The sequence below is a fragment of the Alligator sinensis genome, unplaced genomic scaffold (genome assembly GCF_000455745.1).
Source record: "Alligator sinensis unplaced genomic scaffold, ASM45574v1 scaffold140_2, whole genome shotgun sequence".
NCBI classification, from domain to species: Eukaryota; Metazoa; Chordata; order Crocodylia; family Alligatoridae; genus Alligator; species Alligator sinensis.
In genome coordinates this window covers 107,931-130,330 of record NW_005843173.1, presented here as the reverse complement: position 1 = coordinate 130,330, position 22,400 = coordinate 107,931, and the positions used below count along the sequence as shown (strand labels likewise).

The 22,400-nt window shown below is 46.7% G+C and overlaps 1 protein-coding gene across 12 annotated transcripts in view; it reads left to right on the top strand.

Annotated features, from left to right (window-relative positions):
- PAK5 (p21 (RAC1) activated kinase 5) overlaps positions 1-22,400 on the top strand; it is a 264,702-nt gene that overhangs the window by 134,656 nt on the left and 107,646 nt on the right. The window contains exons 2-3 of one of the 12 annotated variants that reach the window (XM_025194238.1): positions 10,993-11,074; positions 11,497-11,672. The exons of the other annotated variants lie outside the window; for them this stretch is intronic. The gene's annotated coding sequence lies outside the window, so the exon portion shown is untranslated. The remainder of the gene's footprint in view (positions 1-10,992; positions 11,075-11,496; positions 11,673-22,400) is intronic. 12 annotated transcript variants of the gene reach the window in all.

Below are 22,400 nucleotides of genomic sequence, written 5' to 3'. Positions count from 1 at the left end.
AAGGTAAGTAGTGATTTGGGGTGCCCACCTTGAGATTCCCAACAGGTAAAGGGGCTCAGCACTTCCTAAAAATTGGGCTCTTATAAGGTGTCTTAGGTTGAAGAGCCATCAGAGTTATTGGCCCCTTCCTACTCCACCTACTATGTACCTGTGTAGATTTAGGCATCTACATGTAGCTCTGTTCATAGAATCATAGAATCTTAGAAAATGAGACTGGAAGGGACCTCAGGAGGTCACATCTAGTCCAACCCCCTGCTCAAAGCTTGACCAGCTCCAACTATATAATCTCACCCAAGGCTTTGTCTAAGCAGGTCTTGAAAACCTCCAAGGATGAAGATTCCACAACCTTTCTAGGTAACCTGTTCCAGAGCTTTACTACCCTGCTAGTGAGAAAGTTTTTCCTAGTATCTAACCTAAACTTCCCCTGCTGCAGCATGAGACCATTGCTCCTTGTTCTGTCACCTGCCACCACGGAGAACAGTCCTGCTCCTTCCTCTTTGGAACCACCCTTCAGGTTGCTGTTAAATTTCCACTCAGTCTTCTGTTCTCCAGACTAATGCTCAGTCCAGCTCCCTCAGCTTTTCTTCATAAGTTATGTGCCCCAGCTCCCTAACCATTTGTGTTGCCCTCCACTGCTGGGCTCTCTCCAATTTGTCTACATTCTTTCGGGGTGGGGAATTGAATGTAGTACTCCAGATGTGGCCTCACCAGTGCCAAATAGAGGGGAATAATCACTTCTCTCAATCTGCTGGCAACGCTTCTACAAACAAATGAAGCCCAGTACACCATTAGCCTTCCTGGCATCAAAGGCACACTGTTGCCTCATCTTCAATTTATTGTACACAGCCTGCACTCCAGGCCCCAACATGGCCCCCTTACAGGGGTTGACTGAAGGAGCAGTGGGTACATCCAGAGCATTCCTGTATTTCAGCTCTCTACTGTTAGCAGATTTCTTTGAGGACTGGTAGCATTCAGTACAAGTTGGAGGAGCCCTGAGACACCTCTGTTTCTTTGGATTAGTGGCAAGAAAAGGGGTGGGCGGAGACAAGTGAACTCCAGTATGTCCCTGGGACTGGGAGTTGTACTAAGCAAAGCTTGGCTAGACCCATGTGTTAGCTGAGCTAGAGGCTTAGGCTTACTTAAGATGGTAGGAAGGGCTTAGTGTCTGAAAGTCCCCTAAGTTCAGAAAAGAGCTGAACTACTGAATTAAGCAGTATTGGACACCATCCCATAAGGATAAGAACAGACTGAGGACACTCAGGACATCTTTCTTGATGAGGTCAAGATGGGTTGGTACCAGCCTCCAAAGGGCAGTTTTCTGCACCTTCACAGCATCAGTGTAATCGATCAGCAAGACTGTGGTTTTGGGCAGTGGCATAAGTCGGGCAGAGCAAACATGGCAACCAGCCTGGGCGCTGACTTGGGGTGGGATGGGTGGGACAGGGGAAGGACAAGCAAAAAAAGTGGTTGTTGACAGCTATGTGATTGCAATTGTAAACTGCAGCAGCAACTGGAAGTCACTGCTGCCCCTGTGTACCGGGCACCTGGCTAGGTCCCTATGCTGCTGGTTTTGACACTTGGTAAAGTCCTTCTGTAACCCAAAACTAGTATAAGAATGGAGCTATAGTGGCTGTTGACTCACTGTGTATCTCGCGCAGACTTGTAATCAACCTAAACTAGTGATTAGTGAAAAGATGCCTAGCAAGCTAAGTTTATGCCTCTTCTCTGTTACCGTGTGTGCTTAGCACTGCTACAGGTATCATTAAAGCTCTCCCTGAGTAGCACCAAGGGCCTAGAATGGTATAAACTCAAGTATATGCTCTGAGAACCTAATCAGCATGTGCATGCTGGTTTTGTCATTTGGATATTTGCATTGTAGGTATTTGCACAAGTGAATATTAAATTTGGTGGCATCACTTCTATAAGTTTGGTCAGACTTTCAGGTAACTACATGTAACCACATATAAAAAGTTACTTGTATGTAGTATACTATAGTTACTTTTTCTTCCTGTACATTACCTCTTCACTTAAAGCCATGTTCCTTATTCTGGCATGCCTGTGGGTATCAGGGGGGGGGGTGGGACTTTATGTCAAGGAGCACTACACATCCTCTGCCAGCAGTATGGGGTCAGGGGAAGGGCGAGCTGAAGTGCTCTGGGTCAAGATCCAGGGGGGGCAAGGCGAGAGGGATTTGACGGTGGGGGTCTATTACAGACCCCCCAATCAGGAGGAGGAGCTGGACAGGGAATTTTCAGGCCAGCTTGCGGAGACACTAAAAGCAAGGGATGTAGTTGTCATGGGCGATTTTAATTACCCGGACATCTGCTGGGAGGAGCAGTCAGCCGGGACGGACCGCTCCAGGAGGTTCTTGGCCGAGTTGCAGGACCTCCACTTGATTCAGGAGGTGCACAGTCCCACCAGAGGAGATGCTCTGCTGGACCTGGTCCTGGCCGCAGGCGACGACCTGGTAAGAGGCCTCCAGGTTCTTGACCACCTGGGCAATAGTGATCATCGCGTGCTGGAATTCACCATCCAGCGTAGAGTGTCAAGGGCCCGCAGCAAGGTGGTGGCCCTAGACTTCAGGAGGGCCAACTTCAGTGAGATGAGGAGATTAGTGGGAGAGGAACTGGGGTCCTTGAGGGCAGAGGAACTCAGCGTCCAAGAGGAGTGGTCGTTCCTTAAGGAAACGATACTCGGGGCCCAAGGGGTGTCCATCCCGACAAGAAGCAAGGCGGGCAGGAGTGTCCAAAAGCCCCCCTGGCTCACCAAGGGTGTCCGGGAATGCCTGCTTGCCAAAAGGGTGGCGTACGCCCGGTGGAAGGGGGGTGTAATCTCCAAAGAGGAGTATACCTCCTCTGCTCGGGCCTGCAGGCGGGCTGTTAGGAAGGCCAAGGCGGAGATAGAGCTCGGATTAGCGTCCAGGATTAAGGATAACAAAAAGTCCTTTTTCAAATATATTGGGAGGATGAAGAAGGCGCCGGGTAATGTGGGGCCCCTGCAGGATATGCGGGGCAATCTGGTGGTTGCGTCAGAGGATAAAGCGGACCTCTTTAACCAATTCTTCACCTCCGTTTTCTTGTGCAGGGACCGGGACTTCCCTGCTGTGATAGAAGCCGGACGCGAGGGGATCGCCTTCAGACCTCAGGTTGGGGAGGACCGGGTTAGAGAGCTTCTGGAGGGGCTGGACGCGTTCAAGTCAGCGGGTCCGGATGCTCTCCACCCCAGGGTGCTGAGGGAGCTGGCTGGGGTTATTGCAGGGCCCCTGGCACGGCTCTACGAGCGATCGTGGTGCTTGGGCCAGGTGCCAGATGATTGGAAGGTAGCTAATGTGGTCCCCATCTTCAAAAAAGGGAAAAGGGAGGACCCGGGCAATTATAGGCCCGTCAGTCTTACCTCAATCCTGGGGAAGCTCTTTGAGAAGATCATCAAGGAGCACATTTGTGATGGGCCGGCATCCGAGATGATGCTCAGGGGCAATCAGCATGGATTTATTAGGGGGAGATCATGTCAGACCAACCTGATTGCCTTTTATGATCAGGTCACAAAGGCCATGGATGCAGGTGTCGCGGTGGATGTAGTCTTTCTGGACTTCAGCAAGGCCTTTGACACCGTCTCTCACCCCATCCTAATTAATAAACTAGGCGACTGTGGCATAGATGCCTACACGGTCAGATGGATTGCAGATTGGCTGAAGGGTCGCACTCAGAGGGTGGTGGTGGATGGATCATACTCGACTTGGGGGGAGGTGGGTAGTGGAGTCCCCCAGGGCTCGGTCCTGGGGCCTGCGCTGTTCAATTTCTTCATCAGCGATCTTGATGTTGGGGTGGAAAGCAACCTGTTTAAATTCGCTGATGACACCAAAATTTGGGGGGAGGTGAGCACGCTAGCAGGGAGAGAGAGATTGCAGAAGGATCTGGATAGGTTACAGGGGTGGGCAAACAGGAACAGGATGTGTTTCAATACGGACAAGTGCAGGGTGCTGCACTTGGGTAGTAGGAACCAGCAGCACACTTATACGATGGGGAGCTCCCTACTTGAGAGCACGGAGGCGGAAAGGGATCTTGGTGTCATTATTGACTCCAAGATGAACATGGGCCGACAATGCGAGGTCATGGTTGGCAGGGCTAACCGGACCTTGTCGTGCATCCACAGGTGCATCTCGAGTAGAGCCAGGGAGGTGATCCTCCCCCTCTATGCGACGCTGGTCAGGCCGCAGCTGGAGTATTGTGTCCAGTTCTGTGCGCCCCATTTCAGGAGGGATGTGGACAACATGGAGAGGGTCCAGAGGAGGGCCACCCGCATGATCCGGGGACAACAGGGCAGACCCTACAGTGAGAGACTGCGGGACTTGAACCTATTCAGCCTCCACAAGAGAAGGCTGAGGGGGGACCTGGTGACCGTCTATAAACTCACTAGGGGGAACCAGAAGGGTTTGGGGGAGACGCTGTTTCCCCTAGCCCCCGCTGGCATAACAAGGAGTAATGGGCACAAGTTGATGGAGAGCAGGTACAGATTGGACATCCGAAAAAACTACTTCACAGTTAGGGCGGCTAGGAGCTGGAACCAACTTCCAAGGGAGGTGGTGCTGGCCCCTACCCTGGGGATCTTTAAGAAGAGGCTGGATACTTACCTGGCTGGACTCATTTGAGTCCCGTTTTTTTTTTTTTGTTCTTTTGTTGTTCTCCCGCCCTGGCGGGAGGTCGGGCTAGAAGTTTTGGGTTGTTCTCCCGCCCTGGCAGGGGGTCGGGCTAGAAGATCTATTAGGTCCCTTCCGACCCTGAAACTATGAAACTATGAAAAAGGACTCTTTATTATCTTTGATTTTGGACGCTAGTCCTAGCTCTATGCCCTCCTTAGCTTTCCTAACAGCCCCTCTACAGGCCCGAGCAGTGGAGGTACAATCTTTTTTGAAGATAGCCCCCACCTTCCACCAGGTGTACGCTGCCTTTTTGGCAACCAGGCATTCCCGGATGTCCTTGGTGAGCCAGGGAGGCTTTTGGGCACTCTTGGCCCCCTTGCTTCTTGTTGGGATTGTCACCCCTTGGGCCCTGAGTATCGTCTCCTTAAGGAACGACCCCTCATCTTGGGCACTGAGTTCGCTTGCCCTCAAGAACCCCAGCCCCTCTCCCACCAATCTCCTCAACTCGTTGAAGTTGGCCCTCTTGAAGTCTAGGGCTACCGCCTTGCTGCAGGCCCTTGTCACCCTGCGCTGGATGACTTATTGGACTTCATGAGATTTCTTTTGGTTCAGTCCTCCAATCTGTCAAAGTTTCTCCGAATCCTAGCTCTCCCCTCCAGCATATCCACTATTCCTCCCAGATTGCTGTTGTTAGTGAGTTTGCTACAGGTGCACTCCATCCCATCTTCCAGGTCATTGATGAAGCTATTGAACAAAACTACCCCCAGGACCAACCCCTGTGGCACTCCCCTTGGCACAGGCTGCCAACTAGACATTGAGCCTTCCTAATATTGCTGTAGAATCAGTGTATGACCAATTAATAAAATTAGACATATACAAGTCAGCAGGACCAGATGATCTTCATAGTTCATAGTTTCATTGTTTGTAGGGTTGGAAGGGACCTTGACAGATCATCAAGTCTGACCCCCTGCCATTCCACGAAAGAGCACTGGGGTCAAACGACCCCAGCAAGGTGTTCATCTAGCCTCCTCTTAAAGACCCCCAGGGTAGGAGCCAGCACCACTTCTTTTGGAAGTTGGTTCCAGATCCTAGCTGCCCTGACTGTGAAGTAGCGCCTCCTGATGTCTAGTCTGAATCTACCCTCTTTCAGCTTGTGACCGTTATTTTTAGTCACTCCTGGTAGTGCTCGGGGGAACAGGGACTCCCCCAATGCCTGCTGGTCCCCCCCTGACTAGTTTGTACCAGGCCACTAGATCCCCCCTCAGCCTTCTCTTGTGGAGGCTGAACAGGTTCAGGTCCCTTAGCCTCTCCTTATAGGGCCTACCCTGCTGCCCCCTAATCATGCGGGTGGCCCTCCTCTGAACCCTCTCAATGCTGTCCACATCCCTCCTGAAGTGCAGCACCCAGAACTGGACGCAGTACTCCAACTGCGGCCTGACCAGTGCCGCATAGAGGGGGAGGATCACCTCCTTGGACTTGCTTGAGATGCATCTGTGGATGCGTGTCAAAGTGCGGTTGGCCTTCCTGACTACGTCCCCACACTGTCGGCCCATGTTCATCTTGGCATCAATAATGATTCCAAGATCCTTTTCTGCCTCTGCACTGATAAGAAGGGAGTTCCCCAGCCTGTAGGTATGCTGCTGGTTCTTCCTCCCCAGGTGCAGCACCTTGCACTTGTCAGTGTTGAAACCCATCCTGTTCGAATCTGCCCATCCCTATAACCTGTCTAGGTCCAATTGCAGCCTATTCCTCCCTTCTAGCATGCCCACATCCCCCCACACCTTAGTGTCATCAACAAATTTGAATAGGGTGCTTTTTACCCCCTCGTCCAAGTCACTGATGATGTTGAACAGTGCGGGTCCGAGGATCGAGCCCTGGGGGGACCCCACTGCCCACATCCCTCCAGGTCGAAAATGACGTGTCCACCACCACTCTCTGGGTGCAGCCCTCCAGCCAGTTAGCGACCCATTTGACTGTGTAGGTGTCAATGCCACAGTCCCCTAGTTTTTTAATGAGAATGGGGTGAGAGACAGTGTCGAAGGCCTTCCTGAAGTCCAGAAAGACTACGTCCACTGCTACCCCTGCATCTGAGGATTTTGTGACCTGGTCATAGAAGTCCACCAGGTTGGTCTGACAGGACCTGCCTCTAATGAGCCCGTGTTGGGTGCCCCTAAGCATAACCTCCCCTGCTGGCCCCTCGTGGACATTCGCCAGGATAATTCTCTCAAAAAGCTTACCCAGGATCAAGGTAAGACTAACTGGCCTATAGTTTCCTGGGTCCTCCTTCCTCCCTTTTTTGAAAATGGGAACCACATTGGCCCTTTTCCAGTCCTCTGGCACCACACCAGAGCACCACGAGTGCTCGTAAAGCCGTACCAGGGTCCCGCAATGACCTTTGCTAATTCCCTCAGCGCTCTGGGGTGGAGGTTGTCAGGACCAGCTGATTTAAATATGTCCAGTCCCTCCAGAAGTTCCCTGACTAGATCCTCATTGACCCTAGGCCTGGGTGCGCCTCCCCCAGGGCCTGAGGGGGTCCCGGCGAACGGGCTGATCTGGTCCCTGTTGAGGAAAATGGAGGCAAAGAAATCATTAAATAGGTTAGCCTTCTCATCTGGTGCGACAACCAGATTTCCTAGCATGTCTTGCAGAGACCCCACGTTACCGGGTACCTTCTTTTTGCCCCCTATGTATTTAAAAAAGGACTACTTGTTGTCCTTAATCCGGGTAGCTAGTCCCAGTTCCATTTCTGCCTTTGCCTTCCTGACCACCCCCCTGCAGCCCCAAGCAACCGAGGTATAGTCTTCCCTGGTGATGGCCCCTCCCTTCCACTGGGTGTACGCCTCCCTTTTAGCTAGGAGATGTTCCCGTATGCTTTTGGTGAGCCATGGGTGCTTTTGCACCCTCTTGCCCCCTTTGGCCCTTGTCTTCATCCGAGAGTGCTGAAAGAGGTGGCCAAAGTCATTGCGAAACCCCTGGCAAAACTCTTCCAGAGCTCATGGCACTGCTTTTGCACCCTCTTGCCCCCTTTGGCCCTTGTCTTCATCCGAGAGTGCTGAAAGAGGTGGCCAAAGTCATTGCGAAACCCCTGGCAAAACTCTTCCAGAGCTCATGGCACTCTGAGGACTGGAAGAGGGCCAGTGTTGTGCCCATACACGAGAAGGGCAGGAGGGAGGACACGGGTAACTATAGGCCAGTCAGCCTAACCTCCATCCTAGGGAAAAGCCTAGAAAAGTTCATCAAGGAGCCTATCTGTGATAAGCTTGACCTTGCAGAAGATAAGATTCTGAATTCCAGCCAGTATGGCTTCATTGCGGGCAGGTCTTGCCTGACCAATCTCATCTTCGTCTATGACCAGGTAACTTGCGACCTGGACACAAGAGAGCAGGTTGACATTGTATACCTAGACTTCCAAAAGGCCTTTGATCTAATATCCCACGATGTCCTCATGAGAAAATTGGAGGATTTGGGGCTTAACTCTGAAACAGTCAGGTGGGTGAGAAGCTAGCTGCAGGATAGGACCTAGAGAGTCATAGTGAACAGATCTGTGTCATCCTGGCGAGAAGTGGGCGGCAGTGTTCCGCAGGGGTCAGTGCTCAGTCCAGTACTTTTCAACATCTTTTTTAACTATTTGGATGTGGCAATGAAGAGCTCACTGGCCAAATTCGTGGAGGACACCAAGTTATGGGGAAGCGTGGTCACACTTGAAGGTAGACTACAGATACAGGTACACCTAGACAGGCGGACCTTGGGTGGATTAGAACCTGATGAAGTTCAACGTTGAGAAATGTAAAGTGCTCCACCTTGGGATGAGTAACCCCCAACACACCTACAGGCTTAGCAGCACCAAACTGACTAACACCACAAATGAAAGGGGCCTTGGGGTAATAATAGACCACAGTATGAATATGACCCGGCACTGTGATGCTGTAGCCAGTAGGGTAAATAATACTCTGGCATGCATCAATCAATGCATCTTCAGCAAATATGAGGAGGTGATTCTTCCACTGTATTCAGCACTGGTGAGACCACAGCTGGAGTAATGTATCCAGTTCTGGGCACCACACTTTAACAAGGATGTGGACAAGCTTCAGAGAGTCCAAAGAAGAGCCGTCCATATGATCAGAGTCTTAAAAGGCAAGCCACACAGGAAAAGGCTGAGGGATCTGGGACTCTTCAGCCTGAGTAAAAGAAGGCTGACATGGGGGGACCTTGTAGCAGCTTACTGCTACACTAGGGGACTGTGCATGGGCTTCCAGTTCTTCCTGCTTGTTTCCCAGGCTCCATACATTAGTGTACAGCCACCTGAGGTACCTAGCTGATTTCTCTAGTTTCTCTGCAAGTATGAGAAGGCCTCCCTTCTTGCCCCCTCCTGCTTGCTCTTCCTCCAGGTCATCCACTTCCCCACTTGCCCAAGGGCTTTGGTCTGTATCTCCCAGTGAACCTAGTTTAAAGCCCTCCTAACTGGGTTAGCAAGCCTATTTGAGAAGGTGCTTTTCCCTCTATCATATGGACCCCATCTCTTCCTAGCACTCTCTCTTAGAACAATATCCTATGGTCAAAGAAGGCAAAGCCCTGCTGGCAACATCATCTGCACACCATGCATTGATCTGCAGGATGCATCCCCTTGACAGGATCAAGGATCCCCTTGATCCTTCCCCTTGTCTGTCTGAGCCCCCATCCCCTTCACCCTTGCACCCAAAGCCCTGTAGTCACTTTTGATCTGCTTAGGGTCTCCCCTAGCATTATCATTGGTGTCCACATGCATGAGCAGCATGGGGTAGTAGTCAAAGGGCCTGATGAGTCATGGTAATCTTTACGTGACATTTTGGATCCAGGCTCTGGGCAAGCAGCAACAGGTCAGGCCAGCAGATGAATGCCTCCATTCCCCACAGAAGGGAGTCTCCAGCCACTACCACCCATTGCTGCTTCTTGGTGGCAGTAGTCTTGATCCTTCCAACCTTGGGGATGCCTGGCCTGGCCTCCTCTACCAATGGAACATGCTTCTATCCCTCTGTTGCTAGCACTCCATATCTGTTCTCTGGGCAAACTGCTGCAGGGGGAGATGTAGATTTCTACTTGCTGCCAGAGATCAGAAGCTTCCCGTTTCCACCTTCCTAGGAGTCCATGGTGTCTTTTCTAGTGCTACCTTTGGCAGTCCTTCTTCCACAGTCCTAAAGGTCTCCTTCAGCATTAAATTGATAAAGTCCTCATGGCAGAGATGCTTTGCAGCCTTCCTATCTCCTCCTGTAACTCTCTTGCCTGTTCCTTGAGGGACACTACCATGAGGCACCACTCACATTGCAGGCACTCCCCAACCTGGCTGTCACCGGAAGGAACCTACAAGCTGCAGTCTCCACAGTGACCTACGTGGAAGCCTTGATGGTGAGCGGTCCTGCCAGGACAGACACCTCACAGGTGCAAGCAAGGGAAGAGCAGGAAATAGTGTCTCTGGCACAGCAGTGTCCTCCAGCCATTTCTCTGGGTCTTTTAATCCGCTGCCTCTCTGCCTGCCCCTTTTGCAAGCAGACCTTCCCTGGCAAACTCACCCGTAAGCTATCCTGTTCACTGGTCCTTGGTCCTGAAAGGTTCCTTTTCCCCTGCTTCCTCTCACCAACCTCACAGTGAAGGAAGGTGAGAGGAAGTATCCAGGCAAACTCCCTAGAGAACTCCCCATCACTCCAACCTCTTCAAGTCCCTGTACATCTATCAATGCATCTACATTTGTAACCCATTGTCAGCTTCAAAACAAAGTGCGGAGGAAGACCCACCCACTTTTGGTATGACCAGTTTTTCCGGGACAAGCAGGGTGGAATAGGACCACACTTAGGCAGCCAAGTCCACTTAAGTGCCTAATAGGTGGAATGGGTTCTGATCTGCTTTGGTTTGGAAAATGTGGGACCTTTTTATTTTTTGAAACAAAGAAAAAAAATTAATCACATTTCAATTGCATTAGAATTTGTCCTTTCAATATGCTGAGAGCCTTCAGGGACTAAGAAGTTACAGGGAACTCTGTCTATAATGGGTGGGTAGTATACATAAAAAGATAATAGAAAGCGACTAATTATACTATATGCATTTAAATCAGTTGCAGAAGATCAGCTTAAAATTACCAAGCATTAAAATCCACTCAATATTGCAAGGTGCCTAAATTAGGAAACCACATGTCAGCCAGTATTTGGAAATAGGTTCTTGTATAAAAGTAGCTTTCAGTAAGAAGAATGAGTATTGTTCCCAGGAGTATATAAATCCCAGTTTAGTAATTCCATGCCAGCTTTTACTATTTTTCTATAAGCATGTTTTGGTTTTTGTTATTGTTTTTTTCTGTATGTTGTTCTATTGTGCATTTCTATTAGAGGCATCTCATGGGCCAGCTATCAAGAGACACCCTGTTATGCTGTGGTGGGGCGAATGAAGGCATTTTCAACCATAAACAAGGTATTAAAGTTTAAAAGAACCATGGACAATGACAGGTCTTGGGTGACTTGTCATTGTTTTGGTGTGTTTTACGGTATTGCTTAGCAACATTGTAACCTCCAGAAACTGATCAGCTTGACAAAAGCTTACAATGGACAGAATGTTTACAAGTTGATTAAATGTCTTTTATGAGGTATGCTACGTAGGTACTTATTCCATGTGGGTCATGACTCAGTTTTGTTTGTCTGGGATTGTTTTACTGATTAAAAGTAAAATGATCAAAAGTGTTTTTCCTCCCCTCAACTATGAGAAGTGAATTGGGTGTTTCAGGAGCCTCAGGCTGAGGTACTGTTTCTCCTCCAAGATGTCTGTGATTTAGTTCCTGTGTCTTTTTCAAACTAATGTGGCCAGGTTCAAGGAGTGATCTTGCTTCATCTGTGTAGGAGCACACCTCTCCATTCAGCAAGTGGAGAGCCTAAGATACTTCTGTCATGCTGGAATTCAGCCTGCTCGTAATAGCTGTGGGAAGAGGGCTCATATTCAGGACCTAAGCAGAGAGAGACATCTATCTGAACCAGTGCACCCTCCTGACAGATACCAGCATTGACTACAGTGTTAAGTAAGTGGATATGAAATAATAGCCTGATGGTGAAAGTTCTTTCCCAGGACCTGGAGGAGCCCCCAGACTCTGCAATGGCTCTGAACCCATGTGTTGTAGGATAGTGCCTTAATCACCAGGCCACAGGCTGGCCAGAGATGACAAATTATTTTATCCCCACTGCTAAAGCTGGCCCAGGTGGCATCCAAGAAGGAAAGATTAATGGGTCCAGAAGGAAATCAAATAGGAGGGACCTGGCTCTGCAGCACCGGGGGGGCGCATGAATGGAGTCCCTGCACTCTGTGCTATTTGTTCATTTTATCCATGACTCTTTAATACAAATGCATCACTTCTACTCCTGTACATCTGGAGTAATGTCACTGTAAGCCACGGTAGTATCCAGGAGCTCATTGCAATAATGGGGCAGGATCCATTCCAGTTGCACCACTGCAAGTGAAGAGGGAGTAACACACATGGTGATCTGAAAACAAATTGACCACTAATAACTACTGTTTTCACTCCACCCTTCTGGTTAAGATGGATGCATGATGAGAGGTGGGCTTGCAGAAGAGATTGCACAGTTGAGAGAGTAGGCTGATTTCCCTTAAGGCAAGATGAATTAATGACAAAGGGCTGGAGAATGCTGAATATTGTACGTGGGCTCTAATTTTTTGTAAGCAAAAGTAGAGGCCTTCAGATGTACCAGACTTCATTTTCTTCTGTCTGAACAGAGACACACGTGTTCCCATTAAGCTTCTAGTTAACATCCTCCAGCAGGCACTTTATGTGTGAAGTACTATAATTCCCACTAGCAGGCTTTCCAAACAGTACAGTAGAGGCATATCTTACAGACTTATAGGGAGTGAGGGCATTTCAAGCAGGTTTTGCACCATGTAAAAAAACCTTGACCTCGGCCCCTAAGGCTGCTTATTCATGTAATCTAATTTATATGCTGTCCTTGTCAACAGTAGTGCAGGGAAGTTTATAGTGAGAGAATAAAATAACTTTTAAATGCAAGTGAAATATTAAAATAAATTATAAAACAACCCCCCCAACAATATCCCAGTTTAGCCTTGAGTTACATGACTATGTAATACAAAATGGTAAACAACATTGGGAGCAAGAATTTCCTTCTTGCTAAGGCAGCAGCCACCTCACCAGACCACAGAGTCAAGCTCCCTCTTGGATATTCTTCTGGTCTCATGAATCTTTCCCTCTTGGCTACCCATTGGATCATCCTCAACAGGAAGGGTGGAGGGTTTGCTCAGCCCTACCTAGTTTGTGTACCAGTAGTTAGAATCCTTTTGGGATATAGGAAATGTAAATTCCCTTCCACCTGCCCTCCATGCCTCTGGGTAAGGTTGGCCAAAACTCCAACTTTCCTATGCCCTGGGCAAGAATTGGTCCCTCCATTCCCTCCCTGCCAGCAGTGTCAAACAGTTGCTAGCTGTGAATTTCAGCATATAAGCTTTGGGGGGCTTTCACATTTACTCATTTTCCCATATGAAACTGAGTCAAGACAGCAGTTCTATATATAAGTATCCATCCTGGATCACTTCTGAACTTGTAAAGCAAAGTTGCCCAAGTATAGATGCTTAGGGACGTTTTCAGGCTAAAATAGAGACATAAAGAATCTAGACTGTGATGAGGATTCTTAACATAATTCTGTAGCAAAACCCCCAGTTTTTCGTATTTTTTTTTATTTTAAAATGCATTCCCTCCCCTTCCCCAACCATTTTGGACTTTTTCTCTCCCTCTCTATTTCCTATAGATAAGTATAAGTGAGCTAAGACATAAGATAAGCTTCAGCATTTTATTTTGGTAGCAAGTTGTATTTTTGTTTTTCTCCTTCTTTATATTGTATAATTATTATGTTTATATTGATTTTTACTGTTTTATATTACTGTTTTACTGATACTATATGATTTAGGCCTACATATGTAAGTTAGCATAAGTCAAGTTTCCATTTTTTTTGTTAAGTCTTCATCTTGTCCCCATGCCCTGTTGTGTAACCTATGACTCATACCTACCCCTCCTATGTAACCTGGTTCCTGAATGAATGGGGATGAATGAGGGTGCTTGAGAGACAATGGCAGTAGCTCTAAAAATAGCTCCTCTGAATGACCGAACCATCAACACCAATACCTGGACCAGCGACCCAGCCATTGGAACCACCCTCAGCATTCAAGAAACAAAAGATGAGGCAACCCACTATTGTGCCAAGGCTGCACATGCTCACTAAGAACATCTGGAGCCCTCTGGAACAGGACTGACATTGCCTGGACATGCCCTCCCCATAGGATATCATAGGTAGTCTGTCCCATAAAAAGGGGTAGTGAAGACTGACTCCTTGGGACACCATCTTCATCTGGACCAGCACCATTCCACACCACCGATCCACCCAGAGGCCCTGCCAGAGACCCGCCTCTGGACAATACCTGCTGGACAAAGACCCCTTTCCAGCCTGGATAGGTAGCTATCACCCCCACCCTCTCTTCAACTGAGGACTTGGACTCTGGTTCTCTCTCCTACCTGGACTCCAACCCTTCCACTGAGTCTCTTTCTCCTGCTGCCATTGTGAGTGCCTGTGTGTATGTGTAGGTGGGCGGTATGTGTGTGAACTGGTGAATATACATATATGTGATCATGTGCGTGATACATGAATTAGTGATCCGTGTATGTATACAGAGTGTATGGGTATTAACAACTGATTGTTGTCCAATTTTTGGTGTGTAGTGAGTATGTGCTTGAGTTGGTGATAGGTATACATGTGCCTAGACTGGTTTGGATGTGTGTGTGCCTGAGTTGGGAGTGTGTGTGTGTGTGTGTGTGTGTGTGTGTGTGTGTGTGTGTGTGTACACCTAATTGATTTGTGTGTTTGTATATGTGTAATTGTGTCACACCCTTCTAACAGCACAATATTGAGATCCTGAGAGTTGGCCTGACCCTACAGGGCAACAATTCAAGCTGTTGTTTGGTGTAAAATAATGACTCAAAAGTCTAAACGTTATATCAGTGGCACTTAGGTATCTTGAAGAGAAAATATGATATTGGCCTACATTTAGATAAGTGCAGAATCCTATTGACTTTCAAAGAGTGCCTATAGATGTGTTCATTCACATTCTAATTAGAATGCTCCAGCGTGGCCTCACCATCATATGTATTAAGTAGGGCTGTGGGAAACAGGCCCTATTCAATTTGGATTCGGCCTGAATTGGGGACAGGGATTTAATTCATTGATTCAGATCCCTGTCCCTGATTCGATTTGGCCGAATCTGAATCTGAAGATTCGATGCTGATTTGGTGAATCAACAATTTGGACACAGGCACAGCTTTTTGGAAGTTTCTGAATTGCTTCGGAGAGATTAAAGGATCCTCTGATTCGATTCAGATTCAGAGATTCAGCCAGCAAATTGGGCCAAATCTCTCCCAAATTGAATGAGGGACCGAAGCGTCCCACAGGCCTAGTGTTAAACCCCTACGTGTTTCAGAATGGCTGCAGGGGTGCTTTATATAAACCTTGTCTAATGAGCTTTAGAGTGTCCCACGACCATTTTGAAACATGCAGGAGCTTAATGCATGCGACAGTGAGCCGTTTTAATTAGAGTGACTGCCCAGGAACCACTGTAATTAAAACAGCCCCCTCACTCCCAAGCACATGTATAGGCAGCCATAGAGATTTAGGCTCCTAATTGCTTAAGTCAGTTAGGAGTTTTTTAAAATGTTATCCCAGACCTTTTATTGAATTAGAATTTACAGTTGCACAGATTTTGTTGTGGATAAACACTGGCTCACCATTCGTACGGCTTGCATACGTAAGAGCTGAGAAACGTGATAAAGGATTTTGCTATAGAAGATATATTGCCTGGATAAGTAAATCTGTTAGCAGCACATTACTGTTGCAGCAGGGTGTTTATTACTTATGCTTGTCAGTCTGATTAATTACCAGGGTGCCTAGAACTTTTCAAAAAGATGTATTTTATTGCAGTTTAAATTGAAATGATTAACTAATAAAGGATTGCACAGCAGAAAAAAATAGATCCTAAGGAAGCAAGGTTTGTAATTACCTAAGGAAAGATGAAGGAGGAACAAGACATTCTCTTTATACAGAAACATAAAAAATGTGCTCACATAATTGCTGAAAGAAACCGCATTTAATTAATGAAAGCTAAAACTGCTATGTATACAAACTGTGTAGAAAGCAATAATATATGCCTCTAGGTGAAAAGTGAGCATCAAGAACTTAATATTTGTTAAGTAGGTGTTTTACTGGCTTAAGGAAAGGTCATGCTAGGGTCTTATGCAGATGTATTAGATCGGGTAGAAGGATGGAATGGACCTCCTTTCCTTGCTCAGTTATGCTGGCACAGAATGAAGCCGCCACCCCTGTAAGACTGGTGTGAGAGCGATGCCACTGCCAGCATTAGCACCACCAGCAGTCCATTCCACAGAGTAGGCAGATGCTGCATTTTCTTCCCAGGAAGTGCAGGGGTTGCGGTTCCAGCATTTCTGGAAGGCCTGGTGTCTGTGGGAAGTGCCAAGCCTCTCCCCCCACACCTGGTGCATGGCTGTGCCCTATAGGCACAGTCAAACACAGAAGTTTGCTCTTATTTTTCATCCCACTTTTGACTGTGCCCGTCCTAGCCTTGTTTTCCACTTGAGAAGTTTTGTATTGGAAATAGCATCATAGCTTGAGGCTATGACTGTGTGATTTAGACGTGTCCACGAGCCCCTGAGGTGAAGGACTGGTTAAAAATTAATGTGCAACAAAACCCAGGGATTGCCAAGGGTTATGACCCCTATGCCAAATCTGAGTGTGTGAGCCTTGCACAGGGGATGTCTGAAGACACTACAGAGGCAGAAGCCTCCCCTGCTAGGATATGGTACATCCCTGCACAGCTACTACTATAGCCAAGGAGAGAGGAGCAGCAGCTGCAGTTCACTCTTCTGCATCTAATTGCGAATACACTGGCAACAATTGCTCACATTCCTGGCCCTCCCACTCATCCCAGCTGCCCGTGATCCTGTGGAGGTGACCACTACAGGGCAGATTCCTCCTATATAACATTCACCCATTGCCCTGCACAATGGTTCTGCTGCATTTAGGAATATCTGGACCCAAAGGGTTGGACAGAACTGGCCCTGACTAAATTCCTTTGGAAATGGAATTGTCTCAAAGAAGCAGAGAGCAGAAGGGGCACTGTTGTCATCTCTTCTAAGTATACAGCCAGGGGACATTGCACTGCCATTCTAGTACAGAAGATTTTATGACTGAGCTCCAGTGTATAGCCTAGGAAACTTAGAGATAATAAATGAAGGATAACATCTGAGTTTTAAAGGTGAAAAAGAGATCAAGATCAAGAATGATTTTCCTAGCACCTAAGGTCACCTACACAGTGGGTACATCTACGCAAGTTGTTAACTGCAGTTGCCTAATTGGCTCCAAAGTAAAGTTTTAACCTATACACATGAGTCCTTATTAGGCTGCAGTAAACTAATTCAGTCATAAGTTAGTACTTTCAAACACAGGTATTAGCCTATGGCAGTGTTATTTAGTGTACAACAATACACATGTTGACACTGACGGGACTGGTTGGTAGGGCTGTGTGAAATTTCGCCAGCAGTTTCAATTTGACACTGTTTCGACTTGTTTCGAGCTCAAAACAGCGAAATCAAAACGAAATGGAGAGCTTTGAAACAGCCTCAAAATGAAACGAGGCAAGTTGATACGTTTCAAAGTTTTTAAAACATTTCAAGTTTCGAAGCTCAAGCTGGGCTTGCTTGCAGGGAAACAGGACCTAAAGTAAGGAGAGGGAGGGGAAAGGGGGGCAGGAAGGACTGCTGTCATTATTGACTGAGTAGCTAGCCAGTGACTGTCATCCTTTCCTGAGGTCGCTTCCAATCCCAGTGCTGTTGGGGAGGGACGGAAAAACTGCATAAAATGCAGCATTGTTTGAACTGCCCTGCTTTCTGCCTTGGGGTCACCTTAACACACACACAGTGTCACCCACCCATGTCACAAGTTTTGCCTGTCAGCAGCTAGAGGTACAGGGCCCCAGAACCCAGACTCCCCCTGCACCTATCTGCTTGGCAGCTGACAGGCTTTGTGGCCTCAGCAAGGGCTAGCAAGCCTGCAGCTTTCACCCTGTTGTGCCTTAATACACAGAGTCACCCATGTCACGAGTTTTGCTTGTCCGCAGCTTGAGGTGCAGTTTCCCCAAACCCCTGCACCTATCTCCTTGAAACTTGGCAGGCTCCGTGGCCTCAGCAGGGGCTACCATCCCCTGCAGTTTTGACCTAAACCATACTCAAACTGGATGGGCCACCTAGGCTTAGCCAGGCCTCTGGCTTTGACTTTTTTGACTCTGTTTACAGCTCTGACAAAATAAGTCATATTTTTTTTAGTTCCAGGCAAGGCTAATTCCTCTTGCAAACCTCATCTGGCTTCTTACCATCTGCTCATTGGGGTCCCTAAAGATCAGCCTGTTTGTTTCTACATTTGTCTCAGGCTCTTGTTTCTTTTTGCTTGCTTTCCTTCCTTTCTCTCTGGTAGTCCCCTCTTTCAGCTGCTCATATGTTTACAGCTCTTTTCACCTTCTCCGCTCTCTGTAATCATGTTCGCAGAGATGAAGGCACTACAGAAAACCATAATTGCTCTGGCTGCCGGAGGGCTGTCAGTCTATATGCAGGAGCCATACAGTTGCACATCCTGAGCAGGTGTCTGTGTTTATATATGATGATTAACAAAAACAAATACCAGCAGATTTTTAAAGGACACTGGACATGCTGGAATCTCCCACATTTTTGAGTATTTGCATTTTTGAGTAAAGTCCCCATGAGAACCTACACCATATAGTTCTCTGCAGTGTGGTAGTGTCTGCCTTTTAAAGTGGGAATGCTGATCTAAAATTCACTGCAGTCCTTAGGGTCTTTTTTATTGACCTCAAGGCACCATCAAGCAAGGAAGTCCCTAAATTTCCATATGTTTGCTTCTATTCCCCCTCCCCAAATGCTTCAATGCTCTCTCTCTCTCTCTTTCTCTTTCTTTTTCATTTAAAATGAATGAAATGTAAATTTCATTTCATTTTTCATTTTCATTTAAAGAAGGTGCTTGTGCACAATGAGGAAAGAGGTTTTTGATAAGACAATCAATTTCTGTTTTACAGTGAGGGGGAACATACCATTAATATGCTTGAAATTATGTTTGAAAGTTAGCAAAGGCAAACACTAAGAGATGAAAAGTGCCATTCATTAACACCACTATTCACAAAAAAAACAAAAGCCAACTCTAAACATTTTTCATAGTGCATCTGTACAGTTCCCCATACACGTATATATACGTACCTATGTGTATCCATTCATGCTCATACACGAATACTTATACAAATCTATGTGTATATATGTATATACAAATGTGTGTGTGCATATGTATACTTTTTTATTTACTGTACTTTCTCACAACACTCCCCCAAATAAACACACATCTTGTTTTTGGAAGGCAGAAAGTAAAATAAAAGGTTTTTCCAGAATGAAGGCCAACTATGTGATATAGAGTAGGTCCTTGCGGAAACAGAATGTCCAGGAGTTCCTGGTGCCATCTGCCTCCCCCAGACTATCTTCTGGGATGCCACACTTCCTAAACACACTGCTTCCAGGAGGAATTACTCTGTGTCACACAACATTAGGCCCCAGCCCCCTAAAAGTGCAATTGCAAGACTGCTAGTTCTTTCCTGGAAATAATTCTTTATGTAAGCTCTTGGTAAATAAAGTGTTGTTTCAGTATCACAAGATTCATCAAGATACTACCAGCAGCTCACTTATTGCTTGAGGCACAAGCTGTAGTGCTCAGCCAATAGCTATGGCTGAGAAGGAGCTAACACAGGACTCAGCCATCTTGGCAGCTGTATGGTAACCCCAATGCCTCCAGACTTGCTTCTTTCCCAGTGAAGAAAACATCTTCCTGTCTTCCCTGCTTAAAACATGTACCCCAATTTTGGGGGGCTGATTTTGGAGGAAAAGGTGTGTGTTGTATATGAAAAAATACGGTATGTATATGAACATGCAAAAGTCCCTTGAGCAAGATGGGATCTTTTGTGTGGACAGAAGTAAATTTCATTTGCCAGTGTTTGTTCTAGCTTTTATCATAGCACTAGTAAACCAGCTCTATCTGTGTTACACTTTTAGCAGCATCAAATAATGCCATATACTACACTGTGTTAACATAGCTCTTTTATTTTATTATTTGAATAGTGAGCATACATCTCTGTGGACAGCTGGAAGAGGCAGTCCAGTTTCTTTTTTCATATATGAATAAATGTACTGACAGAGAGAATAGCTGCATGCAGCTCTGGTTTTGCTTTTTACTTCATAGATGTTTGGCCTCAAGACAGGAACTGGGTTAACTCTCCAATAATTTTAAAGGTATTTGTATGTTGGATACTTGGCGAATATTTCAATAATTTTAGGGATGCATTCACACCAGTCCATTTGCAAATCAAGTAATCAGGCCTTGGGGCTAGGAAGAGAAGAGAAGGAATCAACCTGAAAAAGTTCAGGGTCAGATTGTGCCTGTACTATACAAGAGTGTGAAGCCCAAGAAGCTTCCACTGTTTGCATGGCTTGTATAATGGTGAAGTGAAATAGTAGTCTCTATGTGCAGGACAAGCACAAGAGCTGTGTGGTTCGCAGGGTTCCAGAGGTGGGACAGAGAACAGGCAGGACATTTGTATTTCAAATACACTCATTCTAGACTGGCTTACAAAGGGTGTACACTGGGCAATTGCAGTAGCAATACTTGCACTGCCCCTGCACACCATGAAGCCCAAGGACACATCCTGCTCAAGTAAAATGCCACTGTCTTCCCCCATCAAAGAGCTGTCCCTTTAGGCTAGGTACAGACATTCAAAAAGCCTGAGGCAGAATCAACCAAAGTTACGCAGTTATCTGTAAGCAGTATAGTTTAGATCAGTAGCAAACAGAGCACACATTTGCCCTTTGGTGTTGGGGAGGAAGGGAGCAAATCTTAGAATGGCTTCTGCCATTTTTATACCAGTCAGTGCGCCAAACTTCTGTTCTGTTACGAGTTTAGACTGGTTTCTGATCACTTACACCAGTATAAGTGTAATATCTGCACCCAGCCTTAAAGGCACAATTGAATCAGTTTAATATGGGATATTCATAGACACTCAGCACTTGCTCCTGTTGAAGTCAATATGAGTTTTACGGTTTTACTTCACTGAGAGCAGTGAGTTAAAGCTGATGCTAAGTCAAGACCAAGCACTTTGAAAATTTGCCCTTAACTTTAAAACTGGCATTTACTGGTTGTGGCTTTGTGTCAGATTCTGTGAGCTCAGGGTCCTTGCATTTACAACATTAAAAGGATTTTGACTGATATAAATGCAGTATCAGTGGGAGGAGAATCAGATCCTAAATAATGCCATTTTTACCTCTTGCTTGTGAAGTGCTTTCTGGCAGTTTATGCCACCATAAGTCAATAAGTGGACATTAGTTTTCTCCTCCAGATTGAAGACATGCCTGGAATACATTTTTCTAAAACACTAGCTAGACCATCTTGCCTGACATGTTAATTTAATTTGTGCTTCTCAATTCATAATCTTTAGTCTCTGATCAAGTATTGGAACAGGACACAATTAATCAGAGAATGTGAATGAATGGAAATGGGCCAGGCTAATGGCACGTTATTGCATTGTGTTCACTGTACAAGAGAATGATTGAGGTCACCATTTTACAGAAAGCCATTATTAGTAAATGAAAAGCTTATTAGAGAGAAACTACTAGTGTATTTATCACCTGTTGTTAACACACATATTTCTTTATCTGCACTCTTAAAAATGCCCTGGATTCTTAAAAGTGAAACATTTTAAAGTACAACATGATTGTTACAGTGTCTTTGTTCTCCTAGAGTCTGATTGTACCCACCTTCATCCTGTGTATCTCTTCCTGTAATCAGAAACTGTGCTCAGCAAACTCCTACCACGGGCTGTCCACAGGCCTGAGGAACTGCATAGGGAGAAGGCGGTGGACTGGGCAAGGCCTCTTGCACCCAGACACATTCCATGGGAAAACTTAACACTGCCAAAGACTATAATATATTTCTGTCTACAATACCCACCCCCTTTCAGGTGGTGGAGGGAAAGCAAGGAAAGTCACCAGCTGGCAAAGCTCTGACAGTATGGTGCCAGTGGCTATGCACTACCAGTTTTGTAGCCAAGACCTCAGCTGGTGTGGAGACATGGGGCCTCTGAGCAGATGGTTCTAGGGCTTCCCAGAGATCCATCAGGTTTGTAGGCATGTCTTGTGACATGCTCTGTAAGGGAGAAAACCTTTCCCCTGAGAGCAGCATAGGGGACACCTTAGTGCAAGCCGCCTCCTGTGGAAGGGAGGGGTTGATTGGAGCCCCAGTGTTCAAACAATGGAAAGGAGTAAAGTTTGTTTCACTCTGGGTGCATCTACACACGTGCTTTACTGCGGAGTAGTTAATTAGCTCCACAGTAAAGCATCAGCATCTACTTGTGTGCCAGTATTAGGGCACAGTAAACTAATTAACTCTGCTGTAAGGTAGTTTTGTTGGAGACAGTACTGTCTTACGGTGCAGTGATTAACTGTACTGAAATGCAGGTGTAAACAGTGACCAGGTGAGGACCAGATTCCTGCCTGTGCTTAACCACACGGCTCCACGTGTGCCAGCCAGTCCCTTCACCTCCCAATGCCATCACTTGGAGCCTGGGG